Here is a 17,344-nt window from a genome sequence, read left to right on the forward strand (position 1 = left end):
GTCACTAAATGAGTATATCCTGGGAAAACATCAAAATACACTTGAAACACTTGTTTCAACACAATTGCGGTAAAGAGCTTGTTTCGCGGAAATTTTCGCGTCGGCGTCGTTGGTTGTGAACGGAAAATAATCAACCTGTGGGTGACCGATAAATAGAAAAAGATGCAAATAAAATAAATAATGGAAAATTATGAGCCTCATTCACGATCGAAGCTCGGTCGTTTGCGTGGTAAACAGGTGTTCAACTACACAACAACGGGCGTGCTTGAGAATACAGGGAAAATAACTTTGAAACCTCGGAAGACAACTTTCATGCAATACAAACACAGGCGTCCTGTATACATGCTTCGCAATACTACATTTATCACCTGTATACGCTTCACAATGCAAAATTTAGTATTAGTAAGAATGTGTGGTACAATCGTATATTAACATCGGGTGTCAAAACTTGTGCTTACCATAATTTCGTGGTCTAAACCCACCTACAAAAAAGGAACACACGCTACTGTGCTTATTCTCCCAAGGTTACGTGGTGGGTGCATAGCAAGTTCAAACAGATTTCAAATGAATAAAGTGTAACGCCTGCTACATATTACATAGAATGCAGCCATAAGCGAAAGATTGATTGACACAAGCCACTTTCTACTTGATCATTTACAATGTTGCAATCCACAATGTAAACATCTCGGGTAGCATAATAGAATAAAAAGTATGCACTAAGTGTTGAAAGGGCTCACTATAGACTGGATATCGATGTTGAGTTCAACATCTAACGGCGTAGCTTAAGGATCCTCTACCTTTTTATTACATTGTACGCTAACACAAATCAGTGGTAAAAAATACAAATTATAACGAAAAAGTTATCGTAGTAAAGTCAGACATATATATTAAACTGCCCAAAAGGAAAGAATCAGTTTTCGGCATCAATCTTGTTCTCTGAAATATGTATAATTCATTGCTTTAGGCTGTTGTGAACAAAGAATACCTTTTTTACTTGTAAAAACTATTAGATTTGAAAAATCACCTTACGAGGCGTTATGCAGCCTAGACATAAAACGTGCAGAGTGTTTCAGCGAACTTTTAGTGCACGTTCTTAGTCGACGCCAGACTAACCTAACACATTTACCTGACACACAGTTGCCTGGCATCATTTGTAGGCAGTCTGTCAGTCAAAGTTGTGTATAGTCAAGTGAGTATAGTGACTTTCTTTCGTGTAATACTTTCGCTTTCAGAATAAAAACAATATCTTCACATGACAATACAAACATCAAACTTGTGGGCCTCTATCATCATCATCATCCACAGCAGCATCAGCATCATCATCATCATCATCATCATCAGCCTGACTATGTCCATTGCAGGACAAAGGCCTCTCACATGTTCCACCAGTTAACCCGGTCCTGTGCTTGCTGCTGCCAATTTATACCCGCAAACTTCTTAATCTCATCTGCCCACCTAATCTTCTGTCTCCCCCTAACTCCCTTGCCTTCTCTGTGAATCCAGTTAGTTACCCTTATTGACAAGCGGTTATCCTGTCTACGCGCTACATGCCCAGCCCATGTCCATTTTCTCTTCTTGATTTCAACTATGATATCCTTAAGCCTCGTTTGCTTCCTAATCCACTCCGCTTTCTACTTGTCTATAATTGTTACACCTACCAATTTTTTTCCATTGCTCGCTGCGTCGCCCTCAATTTAAGCTGAACCCTCTTTGTAAGTCTCCAGGTTTCTGCTCCGTAGCTAAGTACCGGCAAGATACAGCTGTTATATACCTTCCTCTTAAGGGGTAGTGGCAATCTACCTGTCATAATTTGAGAGTGCTTGCCAAATGTGCTCCACCTCGTTCTTGAACTTCTAGTTACTTCAATCTCGTGGTTCGGCTCCGCGGTTATTACCTGCCCTAAGTAGACATAGTATTTTACAGCTTGAAGTGCACTATTACCTATCTCGAAGCGCTGCTCTCTTCCGAGGTTGTTGTACATTACTTTCGTTTTCTGCAAATTAATTTTAAGACCCACCTTTCTGCTCTCTTTGTCTAACTCCGTAATCATGAGTTGCAATTCGTCCCCTGAGTTACTCAGCGATGCAATGTCATCGGCGAAGTGCAGGTTACTAAGGCACTCTCCCTTAACTCTTATCCCTAACTGTTCCCATTCTAGGCTTCTGAAAACCTCCTGTAAAAATGCGTTAAATAGCATTGGGGAAATTATGTCCCCCTGCCTTACACCCTTCTTGATTGGTATTCTGTTGCTTTCTTTATGAAGCACTATGGTAGCAGTTAATTCCCTGTAAATTTCTTCCAGGACGTTTATATATACTTCATCGACACCCTGACTCCGCAGTGCCTGCATGACGGCTGATATTTCTACTGAATCGAACGCCTTCTCGTAATCTATGGGCCCCTATAGCGCCTTGTTATTTGCGGATGTAAGTCTCAGTGCGTGTGAGAAATTGCATACAGGCAAACAAGTTTCCTGTAAGCACCTTTAACCACTTAGTAAGGCTGCCTCTGCTTTACTATCCAGCGCGTAGCCTTCAGATGATAGATACATATGTGAATAAAGAAATATTTAAATGAAACTTGTAATCTATTATTCCCCATGCACTTTTTTGAAATAAATATGCATTCTTAGTTTGCTGGGTACCTTTCAGAAGTAAGAGAGATAGGACACAGCGCACATTTCAGAACGAAGACGAATAGGACAGAATAGGCGAATAGGCGCACTTTCAGAAAGAACTGAGATAGAACAGTGAGCGCGAAACCTTCCCTTCTCGCTAAGAAAGTACTATTATTTGAAAAATGCGATACCAACCAGCCCAAGTCACCTCTCTTTTGCTCGATGCACCATATTGCGGACAACTGCGATTTACTGCAGCCCAGCACGAGTCTTATGCACTCGCTATAGCTAAAGCAGGTAAGTCCCTTTCGTTTCTTTACAATTTGTCCGCTAAGTATCCCGTCCCCATACATTATTTATGACGACCGCGATGCGACCACATAGCTTCAGGTAAATGAGTTGCGGCACAGAGAAACCTGTGCAGAAAGGAAAAGATAATGCAAGAGTTACTGTTTGATGATGGGGCATTCTTGGATAGCCGAATTGTACCCTCAGGTTGTTCCAGCGTTTCCATACTCTGTATAAAAGCATTGCTCTTGTCGACATGAGTGGTAAGTATACCGACCAAGCCATCTAAAATGCCCTTTGTGCGTTAAACGAAAAACTGCGCCGTCACACTGTTCAGCAAACATGACTGTTGTCGAATGGAGTGGTGTGCGCTGATCAAATAAAACAAAGTTCTTTTGTGCTTCCATCCCCCCGCTCTCTAAAAAAACGATTGCTCCATAAAAATACTCAGATGGCTTGCCAGCTCTGGAACAAAACTGCATCGCAATTGCGAGATCAGTCTGTTATGTTTGAACAAGCGATTGCATCAAACTGTTACACCTCATACGCCATCTTGTAGATAGTGAAGATTAATAAATAACGTTACTTTGCGTTATAGTTGCGCTGAGTAGTGTAATTGCTGAAAATTTTGGTAGATAAAGTTTATTCAGTGATCGACAAGAAAGTATTCACCGTCACATCCACAAAGTGGATGAGGTTAGAGGAGCTCGCTCGAAGATGCACGTCACGTTTCCTTACGAGTCTTCTGTAGGAAGGCTTGTTAATAGGCCTGCGCTTGATTTGTGCGTCAAACGCGTTGGCGTCGGGTGCGTTATGAATCAGGCAGTGCGCAGTTTTGGCCACGTCGATCGGCACGTGAACCAGCGGCCTCTTTTTGCCGGGCTGGGCGTGGCTGTGAGTCAAACGCCTGGCGCTCATAAAAGACAGATGTGGAAATAACAGTTCTGCGTCAAAGGGGTAGAGAGCAAGCAGGTGAAAGGGCCTGGGGGGATATCGGTGCTGGTGCTCATAGATCGGCGAAACTTGTGAAGCTCGCTCAGATTCACTCACTCATGAAATACATTTTCATTTTTCGACGCACCCGAGATCCGACTCACTAGAATTTTTCCCAGATAGATTCACTCAGACTCAGACTCACAAAAATGTTCTTCAGTCGGACTCACCGTACTCAAACATACGAAAATATTACTCAGCCAGACTCACTCATTCACGGCTCGGTCTGAGTATGAGTGAGTCCGAGTGAGTTGACTCATGAGTCTGTCAACCTAAAATTAGCTTGTTCGACAGTGCTGTCAATGCTCTTTGGCACCAATATCTCAAGTATTCGGCGCTTATTTTGGTGCCGCTTCACATGGTATCTTTGAAAACAATTTCTGAGTGCTTTCAAACCCATTTTTGAAGAGTAGATAACAAAAGGTATGATAATCATGAAATTCACCGAAAGATTTGGTGGCGTAGGGTCAAGGTAACTTCATAAGTAATTCACGCCTCTACATAATAAGTATGGAAACAATGCATGAACGACCCTGCTTTGAAATACGTGTGGGTAGACGTAATATACACATGAATTTATGTTAGGCTGGTAGTAATGCTCACGAAGACTAGATAGGACCTTAGGTCGACAAAAGAAAGTGAAGATTACCCAGACTCACTGGAGAATTATATTTTGCACTTTGGACTCTTATTAACATTTTATTGAACCGAACTCGATTGGATTCAATCTCACTGCAATACTATTCACACGGAGTCACTCAGAATTAGGGCTAGATCTGAGTCTGAGTGAGTCACGTTAAGTTTATTTATGGGTGAGGTTACCACTTATGCGGCGTTGGTGCTTAACACTCATGGTAAGAACTTTTCGCCGCGAAAAACCGTGTCTTTGAGAGTAGCCTGAAGGCGGGGTCAATCATCTGGAAACGACAGGAAATTTTCGTTGAAGGACTGCGATGGCGGAAACACGGGGCTGCTCGTTGCAGATGCTTGCGGTTGCGGTCAAGTTGCTGTGGAACGACAAGCGGCCACACAAGTTGCAGCTGCGGCTGAACCTATTGTCGAGAAAGTGACGCTTGAAGAGGGCGTCCACTCCGCTAACCTCCGGTAGCGATCACTTCAGACGCTTGGCCACTGCATCTCGCGCCTGTGCTGCTCCGTGCTGCTTCATGCTGTTTCTGCTTAACGCGCACTCACTGCAAAGTGCGCCTGTTGGTGAGCCCGTGCTGCTTCGGCTTCGCTGGTCCACAGCTTCGGTATTGCTTAGCGGTGAACCCTATTCGCTTCGGTCTCCTAGGCTCCCCCGCAAGGTCTTCACGACGAGCCCGAGTGACTGCGGCGTTGTGAGCCCACCTCGCTGCTGCCTTGGCTTCTCGGAGGGACATGCTGAGAAGCGGTAACGAAGGGTGTTCACTGAGTGAGCTCCCAGGAAAGAGAAAGGAAGCGTGCCAAACGTAAGCGATGTTACAGCCCCTATTCGCAACTCAAATGAACATGAGAGGGCGCTGCAGAGTTGCAGCATGCCATCTGTTCTCACTGAAGCAGTGCATCGAAATAGCAGAAAAGGAACACAGGCCCCTGTGGCTAGCATTTTTGGATATCAAGAGAGCGTACGGTAGCGTGGTTCAAGAGGAATTGTGGGGAATACTGGACACACTAGGCGTGGAACATGTAGTGACTAATCTTTTAAAGGGTATCTATAAAGGTAACAAGGTAGTTATAAAGTGGGAAAAACAGGTATCCAAGCCTGCAGAGGTAAAACGGGGGCTTAAGCAGGGGTGCCCCTGTCACCCTTATTATTCATGATGTACCTACAAGGATTAGAGGCAAAATTAGAGGGAAGTGGACTGGGCTTCAACCTCTCTTTAGTCAAACAAGGAAAACTTATTGATCAGGCACTACCAGCATTAATGTACGCAGATGATATAGTGCTAATGGCCAACAACAAGGAAGATTTGCAGAGATTGATGGACATCTGCGGTAATGAGGGAGATAGGTTAGATTTTAGATTCAGTAAGGAAAAATCAGCAGTCATGATTTTCAATGACAACGAAGGTAGTGAGCTTAGAATACAGGAGGTCACGCTAGAGATAACAGATAAATACAAATATCTGGGCGTATGGATAAGCAATGGGACCGAGTATCTGAGGGAACACGAAATATACGTGACGGCTAAAGGTAACAGGAATGCAGCAGTCATGAAAAATAGGGCACTGTGGAATTACAATGGGTATATAGTTGTGAGAGGAATATGGAAAGGGGTCATGGTTCCTGGGCTGACGTTCGGCAATGCGGTCTTGTGCATGAGATCAGAAGTTCAAGCAAGATTAGAAATTAAGCAACGTGGAATAGGTAGGCTTGCTTTAGGAGCTCACGGGAATACACCAAATCAGGGAGTACAAGGTGATATGGGATGGACATCATTTGAGGGCAGGGAAGCTAGCAGCAAGATAAAGTTTGAGAAACGATTGAGAGAAATGGGGGAAGAGCGTTGGGCTAGGAAGGTTTTCAGCTACTTGTACATGAAGAATGTCGATACCAAATTGAGGAAGCGAACCAGGAAGTTGACTGGTAAATACTTAGAAAACAGCAGGTGGCCAAACCAAAAAGAACTATCGGTTAAGAAGAAAGTGAAAGAAACGGAGACTGGCATGTGGAGAATGGGCATGATTAAGAAGTCCGCACTAGAGATCTATCGAACTTTTAAGCAGGAAATTGCCAAGGAAAAGATCTATGATAATACTCGGGGTAGTTCTCTACTGTTTGAGGCCAGGACGGGAGTACTGCGAACCAAGACATATCGAGCCAAATACGAAGGGGTAGACACAGTATGCAGTGCGTGTGGAGAGGAAGAAGAAACTGCCGAACACTTGATAATGTTCTGTAAAGGGCTTCACCCTATAGTTCAGGATGATGGCGCAGAGTTTTTCAAAGCAGTGGGGTTTAGGGACCGGGAGGGCAAAATAAACTTTAAGCGGGTAGACTTAACCAGAAGGAGGTTATCTGATTGGTGGCTAAAGTCAAGACACGAGTGAAAATTAAACTCTTCACTGCAAAGTACGAATCCTCAAACTCACTTTTTAAGGAAAAAAAATAAATATACTTTTTGGTTCATTAGGTATTACGGCTTGGTGGCGCGAGCCACCGCCCGATCTAAAGGGTACAGCCATATCCATCCATCCATCCATCCATGCCGGATTCACGGAGGTCACCGTGTCCGCTGTCGATAACAGAAATATTCAGTTTTCGGCAGCTTTATTGCAGTTCACGTTGCGTTGTAGAAGGGGTGCAGGTTGTTGACGCGGAGCATTCTTTTGTAGTCGGCTCAAGTGGTCATGCTAGCGCGAGTGGTGTTCTTAAAGTGGTTGCGTCCCGTGTGTAATGCACATTGCGCACCGCGTCTCTGCGAAATTCGTTAACATACTTCGGGCGCCACAGTAACATGTAGTCACTGGATGCAATTGTCAAAGAATAATTTCGAGTTAGCAAGTTTACACTGTCGCCTCACCTGGAAAGAAGAAATCTGTTTGGCCGTTCTTTTTTAGGGGCGAAGCTCCTTAAAACGGCATCCGTTCGTCCCACGTCGTAGTGCGTAACCAGTTTTACGTTCTGACCTGCAAGGTGGTGCCTGTGGGAGATTTCTCATGTGCGTTGTTGAACAATAAAAAATTCGCAGCGTGCACGTTACTAAAAGCCGAATTCGTCTGTCTCTCATTCCTCATTAGCAGCCATTGGCATGTACATTGAGCACTATCTGACAAGAAAGAGTTGCTACGTTACACTCACTGGGCGTAACCTCCTTAGTTTTAGAAAGGTTTAGCGAGCGTTGGGCTGCAGTGCCATAAACACAGTGAACTAGTATATGCCACGAACTCGAGGTTGTTAAAGGTGGGAAGTAGACACGAAGCTCAAGCCGTAAGAAAGTGTGCATTGTGCCACCTCTCGTTTAGTCCTTGGAATGCCGCTGAATGGTGGTGCTTCTATATGCGAAATATATAATGTAAAGATGCGAGATGGTGGTACTTGGAGTATTGAATAGATGGACGAACACACAGACAGATGCATGGACGGACGCACGGATGGCTGCACGGGCGGATGGACGCATGGACGGACACAGGGGCGGAAGCATTGGCGAACGCAGGGACGTACGCATGAATGGACGTGTGGACGCACGAACCGACACACGCACGGCCGGGCGGATGGACGCATTAACGGACACATAGGCGGACGCATGGACGGACGGAAGCATGAGCAAATGAACGGAGGGATGCTTTGCCCCACTCTCCATCATTCACCTCGTGGATATTCTGCCAATTTTTTTTTTCATGGGCGGCATCATCCTACCGTGTTCGTACCGTATAAAACTGGCGCTTGGACTGTTTGGACCTCAGTGCGCAGCTTCCCCATATCGCCGCTAAGTGCCGCATGAATTGGTGGAGTCGCGAAAACCTTCGCAAAAGTACAGCCTTCTTTTGATCTGTGCCGCTTGCTCCTCTCTCCATCGGAGCAAGCTCGTGGCAAGGTACAGGGGGTGCTGCTGTCGCAAGCGAAAGAAAAAAATTGGCAGATCCTACGTACAGTGGGAATCGATGATATACGAAGCACGTATGAGAAAGGTTGATGTGTCAGTTTAAAATCAGCACAACGTTACGAGGTGGAGGTCAATGATGCCGTACATGACTTTCGTGTCATGATTATCATGTTTTGATGTGTCGTTTACCTTCGTGATCTATTCATGTCACGTGATACCAAATTTAGTATATGTGGCACTAGCGAAACGACCACGAGCACGCTATGAGCGAGATATGTTGTCATGTTCTTACATGATTTGCGTGACCGGATTATCATGTTAGCACCAGTGATATACTTTTGTCGTCCATTGACGGCACGTAACACCAAATTTGGTGTAAGTGGAGTAGCAAAACGGCCGCGAGGGAATCATGAAGGGCCAACTACTCCATTCTAGCGTTGACGCGCGCGCACGCTGGGCACAGCGATGCTACATTAGGAAAATGCGAGCACTCAATAGTCTGACTTCAGGTGCAACAGGTGCGACCAGCGTCCGTCGGTGCGGCCCGATGGCAATCGGCATGAAAAGCGAGATGCTGCATTTCGCACTGATTCGTTACCCAGTCAACATTGTGTTTCCCTCTTTTCATAACGGAGGGACGCCGGACGCGCTGAAACGCGCATGCGTCGAAGCAACGCTGCACGGCGTGTGCCTGCGAGTATATGGCAGGATCGGTGTCTGGCATGGCAATGCAGGCATGGCCTGACGAAACGAACGCCGGTGAGCACGCTCACTGCGACGCGTCTAAATGTATTGGCGCCTTGACTGTAACATGTAGTCATGTTCTCCCATGACACGCGTCTTATGATTATCATGTTTGCACAACTCATATACCTTCGTCCTTCATTGGCGTACGTAATACCAAACTTGGCATTTGTAAAAATAGCGAAACCGCCGCGCGTGCATTATGAGTGTGGCATGTAGTCATGTTGTTGATTGACACGTATGTCGTGATTATAATGTTTGTAAGTGTCATTTACCTATGTTGACCGTTTGCTACGCGTAATATCGTGTTTCGTACAAGCGAAGCTATCGAAACGGCCGCGAGCGCATCATGAGTGTAGCATGTAGTAATGTTGTAACATGACACGCATTTCATGTTAATCACGTTTGCACAACTATCGTAGATTTGTCGTCCATTCATGTTCCGCAATACCAAATTTGGTATAAGTGAAGCTAGTGAAATGGCCGCCAGCGCATGATTAAATTAAGCAACGTGGAATAGGTAGGTTTGCCTTAGGAGCTCTCGGGAATACACCAAATCAGGAAATTTTCCTTACTGAATCTGAAATCTTACCAATCTCCCTCATTACCGCAGCTGTCGATCAATCTCTGCAAATCTTCCTTGATGTCGGCAATTAGCACTGTAACATATGCGTCCTTAATGCTGGTAGTGCCTGTTCAATTAGCTTTCCTTGTTTGACGAAAGGGAGATTGAAGCCCAGCCCACTTCCCTCTAATTTGGTCTCTGATTCTTGTTGGTACATCAAGAATAACAAGGGTGACAGAGTACACCTTTGCCTAAGCCCCCGTTTTACTTCTGTAGGCTTGGATACCTGTTTTTTTTTTCACTTTATAACTGCCTTGTTACCTTTATAGATATCCTTTAAAAGATCAGTGACAACATCTTCCAAACCTAGTGTGTCCATTATTCCCCACAATTCCTCCCTAACGACGATATCGTACGCTCCCTTGATATACAAAAATGCTAGCCACAGGGGCCTGTGTTCCATTTCTGATATTTAGATGCACTGCGTCAGTGAGAACAGATTGTCTTTCAACCTCATGTGTTTGCGAAACCCATTCTGCAGTTCCCCCAGCACCCCTCATCCTCTATCCATGCCTGCAGTCTTTCCTTTATAATCTGCATGGCCAGCCTGTAGACCACTGATGTCAGTCTTATAGGACGGTAGTTTATGTCAACTTTGACCCCCTTTCCTTTATAGATCATGCTCATCCTGCTAAGTTTCCATCCATCAGGGACTTGACCGATTATTATTTTGCTCACTGCCTCTCTCAAAATCAGCTTAGACTTTGGACCCAATGTCTTTATCAGCATAGTTGGAATGCCATCTGGGCCTGGTAATGTACTACTAGGAACCCTCTTCTCAGCCCTTTCCCACTCTCACGGTGAAAATGAAGCCATTGCGTAACTTGATTTTTCCTTGCCTATTTTGGTGCATGAAGCACTTCTTTGTTGAAATTTTTCTGTCAACCTTGTTCTTATATATTCAATAGCTTCGTCTCCTTCTAGCCTAGCACCTTGATCTGCAGTTATAAACCTCTGCTCTAGGCTCGTCACATTTCTTAGGTAGTTTAGATGGTTCCGAAATTTCACAGCTGCCTTTCTATCCTTTTTATGTACTTCTGTCAGCCACTGAGCTCCCTTTCTTCTAATTTTTTCATTGATCAGAAGGGATGCATCCCTTCTATGGCTTAGAAGGATTTCCCAATTTCTTTCAACATCATCGGTCGGTTCACCTCACTGCTTAGCATGTCTGCGTTCCCTAGAGGCTTCCTGATGTTTTGCTATGGCTCTCTTAACTTCCTCATCCCACCAACTCTTGAATTTGTGTCTTCTTTTCCAGGGTGACTTGTCACGTGCCTTAAAAAGCTGTAGCTCAAAGAGTCTAATTAGATTCGTGTATGACCACACCGTTTTCTTATCCTCAGTGATTATTTTCTCAATTTGTTTGGTAGCTATTTCTATATGCCCTTCTAAATAAACATTTATCTGTAGTTGCTCATCTTGTCTCCTACCCACTTTCACTGCTCTTCCAAATCTTAGATTGATACGTTTGTGATCACTAATCAGACTTCTGGAGCCACCTTCATCTATGTGCATTCCCCTGACCTTATCATACATCCTATGTGACATCAGTTCGTAATCTATCGTCGACTGCAGCCTTCCTACCTCCATGTTATTTGTCCTTCACACTTCTCGGTACTGTTGCAAATAATGAAATTATGTCTTTCACACATATCCATGATCATTTTCACTGTTGGTTTGCTATACCCATCTATATCATCTATGTGCGCATTCATAACTCCTAGTATAATTACCTCGCACTCTCTTCCTAACTCCTCAATGTCCTTTGATATACACTCCACCATTGCTTGTTTTTCCTCTCTGGCCTTTGCTCCCGTCCAGAATTACACCAAACCAAGGAGTTTCATTTGCCCTGCCACTTTCCCTTTTAGCCATAATTGTTACTTGCACTCCTGGTTGACCCTTTGCCGGTCTGTTTTTATGAATGAATGCCCCAATAAAAACCCCCTTTGTGCAGCCTTCTGTTCTATTACAATATTCCTACGCGTAGTCCGGATTGTAAGGGGGTTGTTCCATGTCCCTAAAATTTGTTTTTACAAAATCGTATACCATCGGCCTCTCCTTTCTTAGCTGTTCTTTTATCTCTTCCCACTTCAGCCTGTTCCTGTCAACTTGCATGTTAATATACCTTATGTCTGAATTGGCTCGGCACTCGTGGCTACGTCTATTTCTTCCCCGGACCCTACCTATTTAGATACTGGTGCCACTTTGGAATCGTATCTGTCCATAACACCTGTCAAAGAGTCTACTTGGTTATTTTCCTCGTTACTAACTATCCTGCACCCCGAAGGGCCCGCCTGGCCCTTAAAGAAGCTACTGCGCATCCTGCAAGTCGCCGACCCACCTTATGACCTAGCCTCTAATCGAAGTGAATCATGTCTCGTTGAAAGCCACCCCACCTATGCATCTATCTGTTTATTTCCACCACCTCAAAGCCTTTCTCTCGACTCATCCGACATATCTCTTGGTTTGCTTTGACAACCGCTCTTTGCAGGTTGCCCTCCCGCACCAGTACCTCCGGTATCGTTCATATCACTACCTGTACTTGAGGAGAAGTGGCGCGCATGTAATTGACCCCTTTCGCCAGTGTGCTCGCTAGTCCTGTCATATCTTCATTTAAGGCATCGTTTTAACCACCTCAAAATATCATGAGGTTTCCTCTATCAGCTGTAGTTTTGAGGTTTGCACTCGCTTCCCTCATGACTGCTTCCACCTTGCATCCTGGGAACGTCCCTGCTGCTACCCTCTTGTCACCTCTTACCATCTCTTTGATTGCTTCTGCGCATCGATTTAAAATCGAGTCCCCAGCGATTGTAACATGCTGTGACTTCTCAGCTGAAGTGTCCTGCACCTGGGGGTCACTTGCACCTGTGACGCCGGCTGCTTTGTCCCCTCCCAGCCCCACCACTACTTGGTTGATGCTGGGCCTTGCGACAGTTGAACCGGCTGAACCTTTATTTTCCAAACTTGCTAGCGCATTCATCTTCGCTTTTCTGGTTGCCAGTGCCCTACTGTTCTCTCCGTTGGCCACTCGTTTGTTCACCTCGGATAGTGCGTCCTCAGCGGACTGCAGCGTTTCTCGCATCGCCCTCGTTTTTTCTTGCTCTTTCGCCAACGCAGTCTCCAGCTCGGTGATTCTCAACAGCAGTTCACTTTGGGCAACCATTGTTTTCTTCACTTTTTCTCGGCCTCACATTGCCTACACTTCGCGCCAGCTTTCTCTCCATTTGGTTCTGCACTTGGGTTCATTTTCAAACTCACCGCGCATCCTGAACACTTTACAGCCTTTTTAACCATGTCTTTATGACACCAAATGTCGTTATGGCTAGTCTCACTCGATAATTACAAAACCCTATACCTGCCCTACGCAGAAGAGAAAGTTTAAGCTCTACTACAAAAATTTGCGTGTTCAATGTACGTGAACCACCTCCATAGGGTGGCAATGAGAGAAAAAAAATACAAAGAAACAAGCATGCACACGCACAAACTTGTAAATATCTGGTGACTGACCCTGGAAAAGCTGTACAATGTAATTAAGAAGTGCTACAAAGATTTTAACTGCTGTCCTATATTTATAAAGGAAAGCTCAAAACATAAAAAACCACTTATCTGCGCAGTCAATCGGGAGCTTTCAAATAACATGTCCATCCACCGTGCCAGTTCGAACAGAACTGCACACGTGCAAACGTGTGCCAGCGCTGACTGGCGGTTTCCTCCCAAGGAGTTATGCGTTAGCCGACGCGTTCATCACACTTCCCTATTCTAGCCACTGTACCAGCGGCAGCTGCACGATCGCCCAAACGACAGCCATGTTGAGCTGGCACTAGCGCCCTCTCTAGGCGGTGAGAGGTGCGAATAATCTCCTAAAGTGAGACTCTAATCAGTCACTATAGCTGCCTTGGAAGTGACATTGGCGACCTGCTAGTCTTCAGCAAAACCAACTGCGAGGAAGAAAAAACGCGATTGGAAACTGTTTCTGTACCTAATATTGTTGATACAATAACGCTGAGGATCGCGTACAGAAACACCCCTCCCGTCAGTGTCTACGGAGAGAGGGATTGCTTTCGTTTTGCCGGGGTAACAAACGCGTTCATTCATTGATTTGTTTGTGGGGTTTAACGTCCCAAAACTACGTTATGATTGTGAGAGACGCCGTAGTGGAAGGCTCGAGAAATTTGGACCACCTGGGGTTACTTACCGTGCTCCAAAATCTGAGCATACATGCCTACAATATTTCCGCCTCCAACGGAAATGCAGCCACCGCAGCCGGGATTTGATCTAGCGAGCTGCGGGGCAGCAGCCCAGTATTTCAGCCACAAGACCACTGCGGTGGGTCCAGACGCGTTCATGCAGATTACCCTGTTAAGTGTGCAAAAACAGCGTTCTTGGGCGAGTCAAGATCGCATTTCACCCCCTTGGAATTAGGAACGTCAGACGCCCGCTCATGACTGATTGGTGCCAAAATTTCTGCTTCCCATTGTTGTCTTCACGTCCCCTACAAAATAACGTGAGCGTCTCCAGAAAGTTTTTGCGTCTATAAAAGAAAGAAAACAATGATTCTGACCAAGTACGCACTAATATTTAGGAAATGGTTTCTTGGCTTAGCCTTCTTCTAGTCTCCCAGTAACTGCTTGGCCATACGTTTTCTTTTTCAAATAAATTTGGGCACTTGACAGAAGCTACGTATTATTGTTTTTAAAAATTACCATTCATTTTATACCCTCCCAAATAAATGTAAGGTTTATTGCAAGGTGCTCATGTGAAAAAAGTACATGTTGGATGCGCTTGTGAAACCGAAACCGAAGTCACACGAAAGTGGACTACTTGGCGCAGTAACACATATGTGCAGAAGGTCCGCTCACGTAGCTTTGGCTGTGCTGCCACAGAATGTTGTCGCCGAGTATAGAGCACGCGGAACCATCTGAGCGGCAGCGCTGAGCTTGCATGACTCACCGGAGAAAGCGCAGCCGAGAGAGAGCACAGTGGTGCCTCTAACGAGAGCTATGAGAACTAGTTTACTTACCGCCACAAATGAACAACGGCGAGCGCAAGAAGCTTGACGAGCAAACTCTTAAAAATCTCTCGGAAAGTGTACGTCTAGGTTCGAGCATCAGAACTGAAAAGAAAAAGGAAGAAGATACGACGGCCTTGCTTAAACTTGAAGATGCTTTTCGTGCTTAGAAGTGCATCACCTCAACTACTAAACTGTGGTATGGCGGGAAGCTGACGTGCAATGACATCGACACCCGATACAAAATGCACCTAACAATATTTCATACCAGCACGCACTTCAGCAGATTACCTGTGTTCCAAGAAGCTTCGGATGTGCAGATGGCGAGGCGAGCATCTCAGGTGAATGCGTGCCACAGCATGGGGACTTCAGAAATTGAATAATTTCTTTTGGCTTGGTTCCTAACAGAGCGCATTGTTTTCGTAATGTTGAAGCAACTCTGCCACGTTAAGGCAACATCTGCAATGTCACGGCAACGATGCGTGGATGACTGGTTGCAAGCATTTGCAACCAAGGCATATTTGTTAAATGGCAGGAAGAGGCGTCATGATGCGAAATTTCCGGAGAGACATTTCAGCAGTGTGATGCTGATCGCATGAAAAGAGGCGCACACATGTAAAAACGAACGTTCGTGCGCTGCACGCGCGAGTCATAGATGCTCGAGAGTCCAGCATAGTGGGTTTCTGGTGGAAGCTAAATAGGGGCATCGTATTTCTGCATGATGTTTCTCACGAAGTTGATTTTCTTTATATTTATTTATTTGTTTGTTTTTTTATTCTGCCAACGTGTTGCCGAGTTTTACAAGGACTGGGGTGTCGCAAAGTGGATACGAAGAAAATTCGCAGATCCCACGTACAGTGGGAATCAATGATAACCTAAGCGCGAAGTGTAGCGTGTAGTCATGTTTTACAGGAAATCCATATTGTGATTATCATATTTGGACGTGTAACTTACATTCATCGTCCATTCACGTCACGTATTACCAAATTGGGTATACGTGGTACTAGTGAAACGGCCTTGAGAACGCCATGAGTGTTGCACGTAGTCATGTTTTGCATGACACACATATTATGATTGTCGGGCTTGGACGTGTCATATACCTTCGCGGTCTATTCACTTCCCGTGACACCGAATCTGGTACACGTGGAGCTAGCGCAACGGTGGCAAGCGCGTCATTAAGGGCCCAATATACTCCGACGCAACGTTGACGCACGCGCAGGCTTGGAGCAGCGATGCCACGCTAGCAAAATGCGAGCATTCTATGGTGTGACACCAGGGACGACCGGTGTGACCAGCGTCCGTTGGCGCGACCCGTTGGCAACCGGCGTGAAATGTGACGTGCTTCATTTCGCACCGACAGCATTACTTAGCACTGCGTCTGCCTCTCTTCGTGAAGGATGGACGCCATGTTTGCTCAAACGCGCATGCGTCAAAGCAACGCAGCTCGGTGCGCGCCTTGGAATATGTGGTATACAGATCCACAATGAAGGTCAGTGGGCAGGTCCAGTGGTCTCTACCAGGGGGATATCTGTGCCTGGCGTGGCATCGCTGGCGTGACGCCATAAAACAAATCGCATGCGCGCCGGCTCACGTCGAAGTGTATTAGCCTCTTTAGTATGGCACGTTCTTACATGACATGCATCTCATAATGTTCTTACATGACATGCATCTCATGATTATGATGTTTGCACCAGTCACATACCTTTGTCATTCATTGACGTGACCAAATACCAAATTTTGGCATATGTGGAGGTAGCGAAACGGCCGGAGTATAACATGAGTGTGGAACGTTTTCATGTTGTTACTTGACACGCATGTCATGATCTTCATGTTTGAACGTGTGATTCACCTATGTCGTCCGTTCGCGTCATGTAATACCGAGTTTGATACATGTGAAGCTAGTGAAATGGCAGCGAGTGCATCATGGGCATGGCATGTAGTCATGTTGTTACATGACAGAAATCTCATGATTATCATGTTTGCACGAGTCACATACCTTCGACATCCATTCACGTCTCGTAGTACCTAATTCGGTATATGCAAAGCTAGCAAAACGGCCACGAGCACATCATAAGTGTGACATGTAGTCTTGTAGTTACATAACAGGCATGTCATGATTTTGATGGTAGGGTCTGTTGCTTGTGATCACGATGCAGTCGTATCATATCATACCAGTTTTGCAAAATATCATGTGAGTGAAACGACCGTAGAAACAGCAAGACCGTGAAATGTAGATCATCACATTTACTACATACATATCTTGATTTTTATGTTGTGACTAGTCAGTTATGTTCGCCATACAGTCATGGTATATCATACCAAGTTTGGTATCGATACTATTACGAAACGGCCAGGAGAGCTAAAAGTCGGAGGCGGCTACATAGATAGATAGATAGATAGATAGATAGATAGATAGATAGATAGATAGATAGATAGATAGATAGATAGATAGAATGATAGATAGATAGATACGCTCAAAGTCTCCAAACTTCACCAAGAATTGCTTCGCATTTAAAATAAACAGCAGCTAACTCACAC

Source organism: Rhipicephalus microplus, chromosome 1 (assembly GCF_043290135.1).
Source record: "Rhipicephalus microplus isolate Deutch F79 chromosome 1, USDA_Rmic, whole genome shotgun sequence".
NCBI classification, from domain to species: Eukaryota; Metazoa; Arthropoda; class Arachnida; order Ixodida; family Ixodidae; genus Rhipicephalus; species Rhipicephalus microplus.